Source organism: Pyxicephalus adspersus, chromosome Z, assembly GCF_032062135.1.
Source record: "Pyxicephalus adspersus chromosome Z, UCB_Pads_2.0, whole genome shotgun sequence".
Classification (NCBI taxonomy): Eukaryota; Metazoa; Chordata; class Amphibia; order Anura; family Pyxicephalidae; genus Pyxicephalus; species Pyxicephalus adspersus.
This window is the reverse complement of record NC_092871.1, coordinates 21964834-21984232: the sequence shown is the minus strand read 5'-3', so window position 1 is coordinate 21984232 and position 19399 is coordinate 21964834. Positions and strand designations below refer to the sequence as shown.

Below are 19399 nucleotides of genomic sequence, written 5' to 3'. Positions count from 1 at the left end.
GATAATTGGCCGATGCCGATTATCGGGCGATAAAAATCTGCCGTGTGTACGTAGCTTACCTTCTCCAGTCTTGGAAAGATTGATAAATTAGGCTCATGGTGTGTGCCTAGCATATTTATTATCTCATTAACCCTTTATACCAAGCAACTCACTTTTAAGACCCAGGTTCCACTCAGAGGACAATATCCCTCAAGCAATATTGTATATTGACAGTAATTAGCTGCTATAATTAATATTTGTGTTAATAAGAAATTTTGAATGAGAGGTTTAGGTTACAGTCTATTCAAATGTTTGCAACTTGCTTCCATGTGATGAACATCCAGAGAAAGTTAAAGAATGGCTAACTTTAAGTCCAAGGTAATGCTGAATTGGCGGCCTTTAATATTTTACATTTTAATGAATACATACCATTTTGGTATATTCTGACCAATCACGTGACACACAAGGTTAATTTCTCCTCTATGGCAGTACGCAGATGATGCAGAGGTAGGGCTGGCAATATGACATCAGTGACCTTCTCTGCATTATTGTACTGTGAGCCCAGGCTGGTGGGGTGTTGCACCCCCCAAGGAAGTGTCCATAACAGCCGTGGCCCACAAGAAATGGGTAAATGATTTTTATTATTCAACCTGGAAAAGTACCAGCAGCTACACGTTAGAGCTGTGATTCTGCAAAAAAATGCTTCATTTTTTATTTTCTGTACTGTTTTTTTTTATTCTATCGGGTTATGCTTTCAGTAGCAAGCCATGTTATCCATTGCAGCTGTTGGAAAAACATGGCACATCAGCCATTTAAAGCTGTATAAACATGTATTTATCTAGAAATCACAGAAAGCAGTAAGTCTTGCAGCTGCTACAAATATGTTGACATGACATAACCCATTGTCTTTATACAACACTGTTTTTTTTAATTCATGTGACTGTTTTCCTTCAGTGCCTCAAACATGAGTGTCTCGGAAAATAGCAGCCTTTAATGCTTTAAAATGAGAGAGCTTCTTGGTCATATCAGTTTGTTTACAAAGGTTGGAAAACTTTCCTTCTCTCTACTAGTTTCTGAACAGGATTAGCTTGAGTCCAGTGTTGCATCACAGTCATTAATACCCTGTAATAATGACCCCCAGGCTTCATGAAATGTCACAATGGCCATATGTTTCGTGTTGTGTGTGTGCTGCTTCTTGTTCTGCATCACAGCTTCTCGGAAGTTCTCTTTGAAGTTCCAGCAGCAAAGCAATATGTTGTAGATTGCTATACAAGAAGAGTCATCTTGATGGCATAAAGAGGTTCAAGATTTAATAACGCAGCTGTGTAGACATGATACAGGCTGACCCAATGTCTCACATTATCCTTAAAGGCACTGTATCATATGATGCTTTTTTGCAGCATATGGGTGTCTTAAACAACCTTCGGCTATCCATGTCTAAGCCACAGAATATATCATGTGCATGTATGATATTTCTTTAGTTCAGTATTTTCTTACTATGCCTACACTTCCCTATTATCATTTTGAGATGGTTTCCATGTCACTTCAATGGAATCATTCACATGTGTTCCAGCTGACACTTCATAGTTCTTAGTCCTTTCTTGTGCATACTGAGAATAATAGTCACCCAAGAGTGAATCATGGTAGATGACAGATCTGCAAAACAAACATTATCTCATCAGGGGCCCGGTATCCTCTCCTAAGCCTAAGGGCTTTTTAGGAACTGGTTGGTACCAGGGATCACAATAAGCTGTATTCTCCATCCTAGTCATACGTGCTGAGGAGTCACTTTATGACATTGTTGGAAAAACAGAGGTGGAATTGACACAGGAATATCTCCTAAAGGAACCCTCTTCTCACCTTTCCATCCTACACCTGACATGTTTGAATCAGAAAAGACAGCTCATAGATACTAAGGAGCACTGAGTGATGTAGCCACAATCTGGCCACTCTCAGACACCCTAGTCTACCGATGAGTTCATAAAGGTAAAAGTTCAGCTCATGTGCAAACCCTTTTTGCTGATTTGAAAATGATGGAAATTACAGTTTTCTAACCTTGCCTTTCATCCCCCTTTCCCAGCTAATGTCTGGGGTATTCTGAGGCTAATTTATAAGGAGAAGATACAGGCAGTCCTAAAACATCCGCACTGGGCAGCTGTACTTTGCATGCGATAAGAAGCATTTGCATCAAATCAGAATAATTCCTCATGATTATTGGTAACTGCATGGTAACTTTAATATCTCCTCTATAACAGCACACAGCAGGAAGAATACCTTTAAACTTCAAAATTCACATACACAAGATGGTGGTTGCCTGACTGGCATGATTTTGTCCATTTTCAGTGATCATCATCATCAAACAGCATAGGATAGTGCAGTACATTTCAAGGTAACTTCTGGGCAAAACTGACACACTACCTATCATTCCAACTACAATAAATGCTTTCAGAGCCTAGTATAATATATCTTTATTTGAAAGTTGTCTTATCACTGCCCCCTGTTATAAGACCCTCTCCCTTTAGGGTTTCTTAACCAAGGTTTTGTGAAACCCCCAGAGGTTGCAAGTAGTTCCTTCAACAATGAGCAATTTGTTCCTGTCAGGCCATTTTAACTGACACTAATGATCTTTTTGGCTATTTGTATCTGTAACATTATTTCCATTGGACAGCAATATAGGGGGCATTATTGACTATGGCACCCTTTTAGAGCAGTGAATATATAATAAACAGTTAATATGTAATGCTGCCTACAGACAGCTTCCACCAACTTTGGTAAACAAAAGATCTGTTTCTTTTTCTGGCCATCTCTTTGTGTGCAAAGCTGCTTTGCAGTTTTCTTTTACAATACAAATGGTATGTAAAACAATTGTTTAGCTTTATTAAAATTGGAAAATGGAAACAGTAAAAAACTTTAATTGGTTGCAGAGTTTTAAAACCTCTGTCACAATGCAGGAAACAGTCATCATTAATGAAATCCTTATTTAACCCCTATAGTCCCTTAGGCATTGTATGGCTGTGTTAGTGAGATCACTAGCAAGTATTGAGCTGTGCTTTGGCATCTTCAGTCAGTTTACCCTAAATAGTAAGTGTCAGGTCTAATGGTTTACTATGACCATTAAAAGTTCAAACTCCTTCCTGGATATTGTACTTAATATATACAGAGCAGAGGAGTAAGGGTGGGAGGGATGGGTGCATATAACAGGTAGACGGGTGCATGTAATAGGAAGAGGTAGATGTGTGCATGTAATAGGAAGGGGTAGATGGGTGCATGTAATAAGGAGGGGTAGACGGGTGCATGTAATAGGAAGAGGTAGATGTGTGCATGTAATAAGAAGGGGTAGATGGGTGCATGTAATAAGGCGGGGTTGACTGGTGCATGTAATAGGAAGAGGCAGACTGGTGCTGAAAACATGAAATAAATCTTGTCCAGGATTCAAAACATTTGCAACCAAATAGCAAATTACTTTGAAAAAATCTATTCCAGGTTTGCTGGATCACCCAGTTTTACTGATGAAAGTGTGTCCTCTCCAGCCTTGGAGAATTTTGTTAAATCAAGGCCAATGTCTTGTTCGGGTTTTGGATTTAGTTGGGTTTGAAGCCACACAGTCCTGCTAAACAAATGACATAATTTGAGGGACATTGCCCTGTTGCCTTATTTTTGGTACACTGTTGGGGAGTAAAAAAAAATTTATATTTACTCTAAAATATAATCTGTTTGGGGCACTGGCAAGATCTTTTCTCCTAGGCATAATCTACCCCTGCTGCTATGATGAAGTCCTGCCTATTTGGTTCTATTTATTTCACTTCATGCAGAATACAGCTGGAAAGGTGGGGACACCTATTTTTCGGAAGAAGCCAATTCAGGTTAAACAGCTATATGAAAATCCAGCAAGTTAGGTATTTTCCTAATTAGTTTAGCAACCTAGAATGAAACCTGGTCTTCCATTTACCCCCATAACTTAAATATCCATTTGGGTTGGAATTACCCTTTAGGCACAAAAGGTTTTCAAACTAAGTTTGCTTAATAACCCTGGCAGCAAAAGGAATACACTAATCCAAAGTCAATAATAATTCTAGGCACAAATATTAAAATATTTTATTTGTTCCATTTTAAGCCACAAACAAAGAATTTTAATGCAAACCAAACTTAAAATATTTCATAGTAATATTGACTTTATATATACCAGCATTGATGAATTTCTTGGCTTGTTTAAGAACAATATGAAATAAATATGCTTATTCCATGACAAAGAAATTTACAGATGTTCTAAACTAGAGTGCATACTCTCTTAGATTGTAAGCTCTTCTGGGCAGGGTCCTCTCCTCCTTCTGTGTCACTTCTGTAACTGTCTGTTATTTGCAACCCCTATTTAATGTACAGCACTGCGTAATATGTTGGTGCTATATAAATCCTATTTAATATTATTATTATTATTAATAATATTAACCGTTATAATAATAATATTAATAATATAAAAATGTTTATGTTGCAGGCCTTGGTCTTGTTTCTTCAAAGGAGTTACCTTGGGCTAAGTAAGCTAAACACAGATAATCAATCGTTTTGTCGTATAATCCCCTATTGTCTATCCAAAGCCCTTCTGCCAGTCTTGTTGACATGCGATAATACTCTCACAAAAGGACAGATTGAGGGGTGGTTGAGCAACTAACTGCTATGTTGGAGGTCCGCGGATAAGGTCAATAGCCAGGACCAAGAAGCCGTTGAAGACTGGAGGGGAAAAACTACTGCCAACACAAATTTTGATTGTATATTATTATATACAATTTATACATACAAAAATAATATTATTATTAAAATTGTATATTGTCATATTGTATTGTTTTCTCTAATTTCTATATTTACTGTTTTGTTTGTTTATAAACTATATCTATAGATAGATAATACAATACCTGAAAATGTTTGCTTGACTCACTCCAGTACAAATTTTGATTTCAGGTTCTTTGGAGCTAGCTTCCTTTGTCCAAAATAACATTTTCATATATATTTCATATCATACATGAGCAGAATACCGAGCAGAAAAACTTTGTGCTCAATATCTCATATGAAAAGCAAGCATCTTCCCAGGCAAGGGAAAAAAACAAATCTGTTCTGGGTTGGTTATGTTACACATAAAACTGAGAGGATTATTTATGTCAATTGCCATATAAATGATCAGAAATTTCATTTCATTGAAAAAAAATCATAACCAGGACTGATGTAGTCGAATAATCCATCATGGCTACTATTTTGCTTGAATTATCTTATAATTAAATGATATATTAGTTATGTTGGTAGAATTCCCCTTTTTGATTTATTCTGGGTCTTGAATTTAATTCTGCTTGAATATACTTTATGCTACATAGGTCCGATCCCCCAAAAAACTTAAGGTTGCATTGGAGGATTGATTAAGCCAGATTTTCTTTCTCTTGCTGACTCCTTTATTAGTTTTGTCCTCTTCTACATGAGTTTGACAAATGTAATGTTTTGCAGCTTGGTACACATTTTTTTGGAGTGTCACACATCATTTTGTTTTTTCATGGTTATGGCTGTGGGTCAAAATTGGAATTTTTGGAATAGAAATCTTTCTAACCAAGTCCCTGAAAGATTTGGTCTCTTAGGCTATGTACACACGTCAGATGATTCTTGGACGATATAATGGCTCGTCTCGGACAAGAATCTGACAGGTGTACAGAGGCCGTCTGATGTCATATATTGATCAGTCCTGGCAGATCAATGAACAACAGAAGACGAACAACTGCAATGGAAGAGAAGGGAGAAGAATGCACCAGGGTGCTTTAGATTTGGTGGCTTCATTCGCTTTCTTATTTAATGTATTTATTTATTTTCATGTATTTATAGAACAATATAGCTGTCAGCCAGGCTAAGTGATGGAGAGACTAGTAGTTTACAAAGAAGAGAACATTATTTGTGATACCATAAGTGAAACTAAATCCTGTATACTCGAGTCCCTGTTTCGTTGTGGGCAACACCATCTTCTCCCTTCTTTTCTTGCTTGTTTAGATCATTCAATCATTTGTATTGGTCAGGCCGGGATGACATAACTTTTGCACAGGTGTGTAGGTGAAGAGAGTCACCTTTGCAGCTCAGAAATTTTGTCAGCTTATGGGAGCAATCTGGCAGGTGAGTATAATTCACTGAAGAAGAGACCTCACCTGTCCTTTTCTGCAATCACTGATCTCTTTAAACAGCCCTAACAAACCTCCTGTTATAGTGTGACGATCCATGTTTGCTGCAACTCTCTCACCTATCCAAACATGCCAATAGTTCAAAGGTATACAATAAAATAATTTACATCATCAGTGATATTCCACTAGGGGTCAGTACTCTCATTGGTCCTGCCTTAACTAATCCAACAACACTTCCAAATCACAGAACATTCATACAATGCAAAGTATTTTATTACTGTTCATTAGTGTGCGCTGCATGTGCATATGATTGCATTCTCTTAGGCTTGGTACACACATGCAGTAATTGTCTTTAGAAAACGAACGACTAACAACAGATCAACGACAGACTCACGATTATTATGCTCATATAGTGTACAATTCTGTACATGTTCTATCGATACAATTGTTCAAATATAATCCACCCATAATGTAAACACACTAGATACCATTGTTTGAACAATGCAGGAAGTGACATGTACCAGAGAAAGTGTACCGCAGAACAATCAACAATCATTGAACGACCGTACACTTAATAGTTAGTGAACGATTGTCGCCTAAACAGATCCGCCAGGAGGATCGTTCTATTCCATCAACATTCCTTGTTCATTGGCGTCTTTGTGCACTTTTTGTTAACGATTATTGAACGATCGGTTGTTATTCGTTCGTTTCCAACGACAATTATGGCACATGTGTGCGTAGCCTTGGTTCATTGGGGTACCTTTTAAAATGATTGCTGTAACACGAACTTACGACACTGGCCAATAGGCCCTTAAAAGAGCAGGAATTGGTTTTATCTAGTACTAACAATGACATTGGGGTTTAGATATACCTTTACATGGACACTTAGAAAATGTTACAATGCTTATAATGATCTTGGAAGATGTGATCGGTGGTCAGTTAGTACTTTTTTATCCCCCTTTCATCCAATGCACAGGGATTATGCCTTCCCCCACTCTTGTTCTTTCACAGTATCAGTGACGTGTTTGGTTACTAATCTCTAGGACTGAAGGACTTCCATCAGTTTGTGATTTTAGCCTATAGATCCCACGGTGTTAATTTCTAAATAAGCAGTGTATCCTGGTCAGAGCTTATATCACAGAGAGATCTTTGTCAGGCTGCACATTCACATTACAGAAGTTGCTATAGCCTAAGGCTGAGCACGCTGTCATTGCAAACACAGCCCGGATCTGTTAAATTGCCCCCTAATTCTGCTATGGAGATAATGATGAGAATAAAGACTACTTAAAGGATGATGCAGGACCTGCCTAAACCTGACAAGCAGGAATGGAAAATTAAGAAAACTTAAGAAAACTTCCTGTGTACTGTATTTGTTTCAGGGTATATGGTTTCCCATACCTAGCATGAAGGTTCTTTAAATGGACAGTGTCAGGACATAATTAGTGCTTAGTATGATTTTGTTCAATCTATTTCCAGCGTCACAAAGGTTATGATGCGTAACGACCTGTGATTGGCTAGAATGACCATGGCAGGATAGGAATCTCCTGATCTTTGTAGTTTCACTGAATTTATTGATTTATAACACATGACTGATGCAAGGACTCTAAATTTGCTTGGAAAGCCTTTTCCTTATCTAAGGTGATTAATGATGTCAGAGTGCTGGAGATAATTATAAACACTGGCACTTAGTGAACTGCTATATTTGGCAGCTCTATCATCAGAAGGATGAACCCCACTCAGGAGGGAAATCTCCAATAAACTTTCATGATATTGGGCTATTTATACCTAATGTTTTATTTCTTTTTTATCTTTCCTTAGAATTATGTGGTGTGTATTTACTTTCATGCTGTCTTAGCAGATTTTATGTTTTGCTACAGATCCAAGATTATTAGGACATGTTTTTTTCTTTTTGTTTCCAAATGTAAAATACAAAAATAGACACAAATACAATTAGAGAAGTCGCCATCTGATACCATCTGATACCAGATTTCCAATTCAGTACAATTCAGTACAGTGGTGATCACTGGCGTGATCTCATACCATATTTGCAGTAAAGTGGCAAAAAGAAACTCCATTCACCTAAAGCAGTCCTATCATTACATTTGAAACGTTATATAAAAGGGTGGTTATCAGTTTTTGTTTTTTTTTATTTTGTAAGAAGATCCCCTCCCCTTCCGTTCATACCGGTGCGGTGGTAAAACTAAAGAAGAAATCTGGCATAAGATATCATTCATTAAGGATCTTTCCTCTAATAAAAAAAGTGTTTTATCTCATCCATGCGCAGTGAGATTGACACTCATTTTTTTTACATTTGGAGGAAGACATGCCCCCCAATTTTGCACCTGTGTAGTACAAGTTCGGGTAACATGGGGAAGAGTGTCAAAGAAAGAAGAAAGAAGATGGCGGAATAGCGGGCCCCGGAAAGAAGAGAGAACGATGACGATGAAGGACGCAGAGTGCAGGACTTGCTAGGCTTGATTTATGGAGGGATCAAGGATTTTTCACAAGTAAAGGTGAGTGAAATTTCAGCTTTAAAGAGAGTATTGTAAAGGTGCAGGATACTCAAACAAAAACATGTAAAAAATGTTTGAATAATATTATCAAAAATGATTGCATATTTGCTTCAACAAGAATAACCAGTAAACAAAGATATATTTTTTAAGGAATATGTGTGTATAAGAATTATACCAAGAACATTCAAAGGTAAGTAACTGAACATACCTTTGAATGTTCTTGGTGTGAATGCTCTCACTCACCCCGTTTCCCACTTAAACATTACCACTTAGAGTACCTGATAATAATAATAATAATAATAATAATAATAATAATAATAATGTAATAAACACTGGTGGTGTTCATAGCAAAGGTAGTGATTAGGGTATTTGAAACAAAATAGAAGCATAGTTTCTGGTGATCTGTAAAGTGGTTGATCGCTACTTTAAAGAAATTAGGCAAGAATAGCAAAACCACCAGTACTTAGTAATGGTCACCAGTTTATTCATAAAGTGGCAATCATCTGATTCTCAGTCAGCTGATCACTAATTTTATGAATAGCACAATGTCAACAGTCCCATTATTTCTGTTGAAGTAACAACTCTTAGCTGGTAATTATGGTCCCCATAGCCATCAAATTAAATGTATTTAGTTTTGAAGTTCCTTTGTATCTAAAGAACAGCCTTGTACAGCTCTCTTTGAAGTTTATACCTATATATTAGAGCAACAAAGCACACTGAATAGTGCAGTTATTCACTTCTTTAATTATTACATTTTGTATAAAACACAGTACTGCTCACTGCCACCCTTATTCATTCCTTATAGGGCTGCCACATGGAGATCCTACCATGAAGCTTGAGCAAGTGTTTAATGCACTAGTACATCAACGCAGGCGGGATTCTAGCCTTATAATGAGCCTTTCGGGCTACAGATACGTTTGAGATCAAGTCTCCATTTGAAGTATATTTTATATAAATGTTTAAAAAATGTGTTTTTCTGCATTATCCAATGTGTTCTCCTTTGTCTTTCATTTTACAGTTTGTACTTTACCACCTTAGGATATCTGCAGAGCTATCAGGAGGGGGCAAATTGCTAACAATCCAGTGAGCACCGTGCATGTGAATATTTTATTTCTATTTCTTTTGAAACCTACCTACTTACTGTACTCATTTACAAATTAAGCTGACACGGTTTTCGAGTCATTGGGCCTAAAGCTATGTACACACGTCAGATTTTTATCGCCCGATAATCGGCATCGGCCAATTATCGGGCAAAAATCTGCCGTGTGTACAGTCGGTGTCGTCCATCGTCCGGACGACCGACCTGCCGGATCCACGGACGATGGACGACAGCCGATCGTAATGAAAGTGAAGGGGAGAGCGCGCAGCAGGGTGCCGCTCCGTTGCATCGTGCACTCCCTTGTCGTTGGAAAGGATCGTGAAAGATCCTTTCCAACGACAAAAATTGGCAGTGTGTACGCAGCTTTATTTAATAAAGCTCTCCAAGGCTGCAGAGAACAAACTTTCATCGGTGAAGCTAGGTAATCCAGCAAACGTGGAATGGATCTTGTGCAGGGTTAAAAATATTTGCTATCAAATAGCACATGAATTTTAACAAATCCATTCCAGGTTTGCTGGATCACCCAGCTTCGCCAATAAAAGTGTATCCTTTTTAGTCTTGAAGAGCTTTAATAAATCAGGCCCATTGACAGAGAGCTAAAACTAGTGTTGCTGTATGGATTCAGGTTAACTGCCACTTTGGCCAGCACGCCCATTGTTTGGTTCAATTCTGGAAGAACTGAACAAACCTGTTGTTTGAGCAAAATAGATTTAAAAAGGCAAAGAGATAAAAAGACTCCTTTTACTTGTCATCTTCTGGAAGTGTCTACCAAAAGCTTTTCTGGAATTTTTCCCATGGACAACATAGGTAACGTGGTCCTTTTCCAACTGACTACCAGTTTAAGAGGGCTCTAGCACTGACCACCAATGTAAGGGGGAAATACTCCCCGACCACCAATTTCCTTCTTTTCCAACTTTCCTGACCACTAATGTAAGTCCTCCATTTACTGTGCGCCAAATAAATTCGCCCTTTTTTTACTGACCAGCAGTGTAAGGGGATAGCAAGAAACATTTTTTAAGCATGACTTTTACCTAATGTCTGTGCATTACTTTACACTGACAAAAGTGCACACTCACACTACTTTTTTATTTTCCAGAATAAGTTTGTGGCTGACAACGTATTTTAGGACTGGATCTAGTGTCTAGAATAGTGTTCACAGTTACCTGTCTGGGTTTCTCTGTCTCCTTTTTACAATATAGTTTTGTCATTATTCACCAATAGTTGATATAAGTATACAGCTGCCTGAAATCACACTTGTTTTGTATATATATATCCCAAGGCGACTATTTGGTCATTGTCTAGACTGCAGGACTTGATGCTGGTCTTTGAAGTAAAAGGTTGGAAAGGAGGAGGATAGCTCAGGTCTTTTCAGGTGAATTCCAGGTGTTCCGGGGGTGTCTGGCAAGCATCCTTCCGAGGGTTTGTAAAAAAGAATAAACTTTACACAGCCTCTCATCGCTAGATAAACAGCCCTCATGCACTAATAACACAGTTCCTAATGACTTCCCAAATGTCTGAGGCACACACTGTTTCACATAACTGTCACAAGCCTAAAATTACTGTGACTTTGTCACGTGCACTATGCCAGACTCGTCATTGTTACACAATGGCACTTTCTGTATCATACGCAGTTACAGACTCACTCTGCTATGCTGAATCACTCACCAGCTGATCTGCTTTTAACTTTCTTTTTTTAATCATAAAATCATATTACCCTAACCTGGCATCAAAAAAACTTGCTAACCCCTTTTGACAATACCAACTCCCTGGTTGTCAGAAATTCAGAATGGATCAATGATCAGTTTGATGAAACAATTGAATAGACTTTGGGAAATCAACTCATGGCCAGGTCTTTTAGGGTCATACAATGCCCATTGGCCTAAAAGACAGGAGGGAGGTAAGGAGGTCAATTAGTGGCAGATTAAGGCTATGTACACACATGCAATAATTGTCGTTAATTATTAACGATTAACAACCGATCGCTCAATAATCGTTAACAAAAAAATTGCACAACGATGCTGATAAACGAGGAAAGTTGCTGGAAATGAACGACCATCCTGGAGGATCAGTTTGGGGGACGATCATTCACTATCTTTTGTGGTGTGTACAGTCATTCAGTGATCGTGGATTGTTCTTCGGTACACTTTCACTGGTACACATCACTTTCTGCCCTGTTCAAATGATAGTATCTAGTGTGTGTACATTATTGGTGGATTATATTTGAACTATAATCATGAATAATCGTTGCTCTGCTGTTAGTTGTTATTATTATTATTATTATTATTATTAATAAACAGGATTTATATTCGTTTTCTAATGACAATTATTGTACTTAAAGTATTATCTAAACCCAAGAACAAAAGGCTTTATTATTGCAGGTTAATGGTCCCTAAATGTAAAGTCTATATTTGTTCTCATCCTTAGGCTAAGAACATTTTCAGAAAATACAAAATCCTGATAGAGCCAAACAATGCAGTGCTTTCTCTGTAAATGAACAAAGTCAGACATATGAGGCTGCGGACAATCAATCTCTCTATAAATGCAGTCTCTGACTTTGTTTTCAATGCGAGGGTGGCTGTACAGCCTTGCAGTGTCCCATGTAGCCTCAACCTAGCCACCCTTATGAGCGTATTCTCACCCAGGACTACAACCTGGCGTTGCTACACTGCCTGTACTGACATGTACAAGGTACTCCAAAGTAAAACAATCTTTCACAAGGTACATCAGAGACAGCACAGGTATGAGCAAAGGTAGAGAGAGAAAGTGCAGTTGCTGGAAAAGATGTAGCAGAGAAGGTGCAGATGTGGGCAAACGTAGAGCAGACGCAGCATAGGCAAGACAAACATACTTCTTACATTTTATTGTGCAAGTTCCCAACCAGAATATTGCTTTAAATAGGTAATTTCGATAATGAATGTCTGAAGATGTTTTTCCGTAAAAACGTAAAATTCTGGTTTGCTTGGTAAATCCCAATATTGTTGAACAACAGAGGGTTTATTACTTCTTTATCCTATCCCCTATGAACTCCTAGATTGTAAGCTCTTCTGGGCAGGGTCTTCTCCTCCTGTGTCATTGTCTGTGTCTATCTGTCATTTGCAACCTCTATTTAATTTACAGTACTGCATATTATGTTGGTGCTATATAAATCCTGTTTAATATTATTATTATTATTATTATTATTATTATTAAAAATAATAAAAATAATAACCTTAACCTGAAAACTAACACTAAACATTACCAATTACCTAAACTTACACTTTGTAATGCTATGGAGCCCTTTTATAAAGGAGAGAATATATTGCTATCTGATTTCTACAATACTAAAATGCAGACCGCTTTGTGCCACAGAGTTTTTTCTGCTTAGCGCATCAGAGAGAATGTTGTGATTGAAGCAGAGGCTGGTCATATGAATTTGACAGGTCAGGTTACCAGACTGTCCTCCCATCTTTTTTTTTTAATTGGTACTTTTTGATTTTGAATTGAGACCTGTTTGCTTTAAAAATCCTTCACAGCAGTGTTGTATAACCTGTTTTTGGCCCTTATATATACAAAAAAAATTTTATAGTACGGCAAAAAATGTTATGACTTCATTGTGTCATTTTGCTGATAAAATGTCATTGTGCGATAAGATAAATGCAGTGTTGTTTGTGATTGCAGCTCACCCTTTGGCCACATTGATGAGATGTGTAGTGCAGCACATGTAGTCATTATTATACATCCATTGCTTTCGTCACCCCTAGGCCTGTGGGGAGCTGGTTGTATTAAGTTAGCTTTCACTTGTAAAATGCAGTAGAATGACGTTATTTCTTTGTACTCTAAACAAAACCTGCTGCTGAAAGAAGACAGGGGTCTGCATTACACTACTGCATACATTGGTCTGCAGCCATCACCTACCACACATTCATCACTGTGAGCCACGTCTGCCAATTCCCCTCGCCCTTCCTCTGCTTTCATCCAGCAGCCAGGCAGCTTGTTCATTGTTTGGAAAAGTATTAGAGTACCCCACTTAGACTCTGCAGCAGTAATTAGGACAATGAGTTTTCTGTAGCTGGGGAGGCCCGATGAAAGGTGAAGAAAAGCTGTTCCCCCTGATACCTGTGGGTGTTTGCATTTTGGCATAAGTTTTTTTTTCCTGGTTATAACTAATTTTCTAGGTGATCAGATTAAGTTGGGAGCATTAAGTATTATTATTTAAGGTGACGTTTCCCAACCTTTTGTAGAAAACCTTGAAATACTTTATGGTCTTAGGGAAGCTCAGTTATACTATATCACCATCAAACTTGTCCTTAGACTGTATTATGACATCAGACTATGGTAGGACATGAGATTGTGAGCCCATTTGAGGGACAGCTAGTGACATGACTATGGACTTTGTAAAGCACTGCGTAATATGTTGGTGTTATAAAAATACTGGCTAATAGTAATGATCCACAGCACACAATACATTAGCATTGTGGTCAGTGGAAAGAATGTCTCTTATATTGTTGGCCATTGAAAGGCATGCCACCCTACGGCCAAAAAGATCATTAGTGTCAGGTTAACTGACCTGAGAAGCATGAAGGAGCTAATTTTTCAAGGAACTCCTAGCAACTTGTGGAGGAACCCTAGAGTTCCACAGTATACTAGTTGTGAAATACAGCATTAAGTGTGGTCAACCTTAATATGATTTTTCCATTATGTGTTTAAGCATTAAATGGGATTCATTTTTGTGTTTTTGACTTCTGCTGTCCTTGTTCAGCTCTCCAATTATTGCCCATTTTGAATACACGCGTAGAAGCTATAATATCAATAGAAGCTGGGCTTTATAGGGTCAGTGCAGTAACTTTAGCCTTGGGATTCATATCTGTGAAAACTGGCCATGTTTTCAATGACGTCAGCAAGTAGTTAGACTTGGGAATTCAGTTACAGCATTTCACTGCCACATGAACTGAAATATGGTGACATATAAGCAGCCAGTTGGTGATTTAACTATTTATATGCTGGGCATTCAATCCTTTGTTTGGTCTGTTTTTCAGAGATCAGCTGTAGCACCATATTTGTTTTTATTGTAATGGAAATAATCTTTTTAAGCCCACCTATTACTTACAACTCTGAAAGTTAGCCTTTTACATCAAGAAGAGGCCCTTCCATGTGCATGATGGTATCAATGACTGTTGTTGCAAATTGTTTTTGGAGCCTCAATATTCATGCACCCAAAGCATGCACATTGAATTGTTTGTGATGTCAACAGAGACATTTTGTTATTACCTTCATAGATCATAGCATAGCAAGTAAAACCTTATATACTGCAGGATCTCCCAAATTTTGAATGTTCCTATTAAATGGCCTCTGCAGCAACAGGTCATAAATGTACCAAGTTAAGATGAAAGGTAAAGTAGTTATCAGTTGAGCAGGATGAGTTTGTGTACTATGTAAATACAATTTACAGCCCTCTTCTTCTAATTCACTGTTTTAAAATGTTGGCTTGTGTAATTACTTTGTTTAGTTGTTTCCCAGTCATTTCTGGACCAATACACATACTAGAGACAAAGGCAGAAACAGGCTAATGTTGACCATGCACTCATTGTTATGTATTTGCAGTATTGAACCCTTCTTTGTGGCCTGTGGGAGACAGGGTATGCCTGTACAAGAATCTCCCCTTGCACCCATCTCTTTATGGAAATTGCAGAACACCTGCAGATTTTTACATGGGAATAATTCCTTTTCACGTGGAAACAAAGTGCATATACCTGACAGCAGAGGGCTCTGCAAAGCTGTACCTGTCTGAAGTCTATTCACCTTTTTCTGTCCGTAAACAGGATAGAAGGCCCCAGGCACATACAGAACTCTGAAAACCTAAAGGAACCTTTTTTCACTGTTTTTAAATTCTTTTGTGCTTACCTTTGAAAGTAATTTTATTGGTGCATTTTGATAGTAGGCCTAAACAAAAAGGCTTCTTAATGTGCCACAAACAAAATTTCTATTTAAAGCTGAACTCCGTAAAAAACAAAAAAAGATCATTTTTCTGTAGGGGAAGTAAAAAGCATTTTTACACGCTGCTTCCCTATTCACTGTCCATTCAAGGAGTGGGAACAAGACCAGTAGGGGAAATTAAACTTCAGGGCTCCTGCCCTGTTACACAGTATTGCACACAGCAAGTAGACACAAATGCAAATACTGAAAGATTTATTTATCAACATATAGCAATTCTACAAATCCTGCTAAACGTTTTATTATACAGGAAACACAGCAACATAATATGTAGATTGCTGTAGCCAAGGTCTTTATTGTATATGTAGAAATACAACTCTGCAAGAAAAAACACAGAGCTAAAATTAATTGTGTTTTGTTGCCCCTTTATGTATGCCCATAAAGCTAAAAAGCTAAGCTTCATTTATTGGGTAAACACTCTGGGACTGAATAGCCTACTGAACAGGCAAGTAGTCAAGAGTATGTTGATATGTGAAGGGTATACGAAACATTCAGGCCACTGTCAGATGGAAGCTGCCTATTAGTGATTTGGCACCCCAACGTAATGACGCAGGAATAGGATGAGCTCCTGCATCAAGCACCAATGTGAATGCAGCCTAAAATATTAAGTACAGTAAGCATGTAAAAGCTGTATAAAAGTTACTTTATATTAACTCTATGTTACTCTAATGTATGCTATTTAACAGAGTTGTGTGCATTTAATGTACCAATGTCAAGTATTTGTGTTTTCAGTAACCAACTGTAGAGCTTTAAGAACTGTGCTAAGTATATTCAAAGGATCACAATGAATTGAAAACCCAAGTTGGCAGCCTTGATTGGTCTTTCTCAGTGAGCTTATCCTTATCCTTATTATCCTACTTGAGGAACGATAAAATCCAGCTCTTCTTATCATTTCTACTGATCCTCAGTATGGTGGCGCAAGGAATTTAGTTTAATTTTGCTACTAAAGTTCATTCATCTCGGTATATGCCGAACTTGTAGATTTCGGGGAAAATTCTAAATCCGCAAGTGTGGTCTTTCTATGTGAAAGCCTGCCCTTTCTTAGATTTTTACAATTTAGCTAACTTTAAAGTGGAATTTAACTTTACTACAGAAGGGACAGCTGATGAAAACTTTAAGATCTGTCCATATTTGGTTTTCAGAGAACTTAAATAAATAGAAATGAAAGAGGCTGCCCTCTGTGCACATGGATGTTTGATGTGCTGCTATCAGTTAGATTCAAATCTAACAATTGGGTCATGGGAGTTTGAACCTGGCTCCTGTATGTCAGTATTGTCAGCTTTCAAAAACATCAATAAATGACTCCCTCACTGGCTTAATGTTTAAAACAATGCAGAAGGCCTAATACTAACTGATAAAAAGCTTTACTTGACAGAGGTTCCCCTGACAAACTAATGGGAACACTCTCTGCTGTTTACTAAAAAACAGGTTAGCAGACACAGACATTTTGGGGGATTTTGGAAGCTTTGCCACAAAAACTGCTGTGTGTGTCCCTAGTGTTAAAAAAACTTTTTCACTTATGTGGTCATTATACCAGGTAGCAAAGCAGTCCAAATAGGACACAGATACAGCAATTTGTTTAGTTAAATTAGGTGTTTAGCCTCCAATTTATGTTCTCATTCAGAAGAATCTCCTCCTTAGTGGATACCAGGACAGGAAATGATAGGCAATGAAAGATAGCAGTTTTAACCCTTAACCTCTATACCCAAAACTTTAAAGAAACATTTTTGGCTAGAGCTGAGCTTTAATAACTGATGCCCATGGTGTCTGGACTATGTGGGATAGTACTAAGTTGGTGACAGGCATCCTCACTCGCCATTCCCAAAGAAGGTTTCCCAGGCTCTGACCTGTCACTGTAGTATTAAGTTGGAGGTCATAAGCCACCCACAACCAAACAGTGGCCATGTGTCATGGAAGTGTAAACACTGTCATCTCCTACAAAGATTTATATTCTACCACCCAGCTTGGAAAGAAATCTGCAAAACGTCATGCAAGACAGTTGTCAGGGCTTTGCTACTGACAGGTGACAATTGCATCTCTACCATGACGCCAAGCTCTTTGTCACACACTATTCATGCAGGACCTGGACGCTCTGACAGCAAAACTCCTTAAGGAGCTACATGGCTAGGATATTACAATTGTCCTCAGATAGAATGAGGTCCTCAGAAGAGAGAATGAAAAACAAGTGTCAGTGCAAGAAAGAGAGAAAACCTCTCGAGTACAATAATATACTTCCAACTGTAAGTCCACCAATGACATGTTGTTGAGGAACATCAGTCGGGTACTGCACTCAAATGCACCATACATGTTCTTAAAATTTTCTTAGCATTCAATGTGTAATCCTTTTAGCGGTCCATGTACCCCTAGCAGAAGTCAGCAATGGACCAATTGTGGTATACCAAAAATTGCAATGCCTTGATTTGTCCTCTGTTAGTGACACATAAAAAGAATAGTTGGAGCCAGATGCAAGGACACAGATAAGAGGAGAATAACAAACACTGGATACACTGTAAATAGTTTATCCATAGAATTTCTGATTGTTTAGAGGGTCTGGAAATGTTTTGCTGTGCTTTGTTTTTTTCCACCTTCCTCTTCAGTAGTTATGGTTTTAGGATGTATTTGTTCATTAAAAACTGCTAATAAATACCTAAAAACATATTATTAATGAATAACACTGGGGGCTATCTAAAGAGAGGGATCCGCTGAGTTTGCTATGTTTGGCAATAGGGAATTATTAAAAAAAAAAACGGTTCTTCTACCCACTACCCCAGAGAATCCTACGAAGATGCCGAATCTGGAAGCATTTTCTGGTAGGGAGAAGAGCTGGCTGGGCAAAGGCAAGAGAGAATATTTATTGAAGAACTTATCATAGGACTCTTAGTATGGCCAAGTCAGGGGAGGGAACTTCTGTGGAAACCCAGCTGATGGACAGGAGGAAGACATAGTGAGCTGTGGGTATCGGGAGGCCTTTCAGAAAATCCAAAATGCCACTGAGAACATTAAAACACAGGAAATGACCGGCCATATGGAAGAACAAATGAATGAGAAAGAGAAGACCCTGGAGAGGCAGGAAGTCTTCCAACAAGTCATTAGTAGAGCATTTGACCAGAAAAGTCCAGTACATCAAAGTTCTCAAGAATAATTTCCCTGCTAGGGATCTATCTCTGATTAATCCATAGAAGACACCACAGAGAAAAAGCTGCATAAAGTCTTAAAGGAGCTGGAAGGACTGGAGATTGCAGCTGTTCCCATAAAGATGGAGAAAAAATGTTCCAGACCAAGATAAAAGACAACTTCTAGTCTTTACATGTACATTCCTTTAAGCTGCATTCATTTGAAGATGAAGAAGACATTGAAGAAGGTTATGTTGAGATGTTGAGTTACTATGAGGAGATAATCAAAAAGCTAGAGAATCAAAGACCAAAACAAAACCTGTTGTAAGCCCTGACCCAATTATCCATAATTTGAAGAAATATTCTTGTTTAAATGTAAGTACATTTTGAGATCTGAAAGAATATCCACTTTCACTTTTAAAAGTTTGGTAAAATGAAAAAGTGGGTTTGTAGGTAAAGGTTCAGGCTGATTTCTAGTGGTGGCATTCCATTGGCTGTGCATCAGAAGGATGTAGAATGCAACATCTAATAGCCGTTTACTCAGCCTGAACACCTTAATGAATATATACAAATTACTTGACA

At 38.0% G+C, this 19399-nt stretch overlaps 1 long non-coding RNA gene across 2 annotated transcripts in view; it reads left to right on the top strand.

The window, feature by feature from the left end:
- LOC140344219 (uncharacterized) overlaps positions 1–4806 on the top strand; it is a 22981-nt gene extending 18175 nt beyond the window's left edge. For both annotated transcript variants that reach the window (XR_011923516.1, XR_011923517.1), the window contains one exon: positions 4472–4806. This is a non-coding gene — a long non-coding RNA (uncharacterized lncRNA). The remainder of the gene's footprint in view (positions 1–4471) is intronic.
- Positions 4807–19399: the final 14593 nt, after the last annotated feature.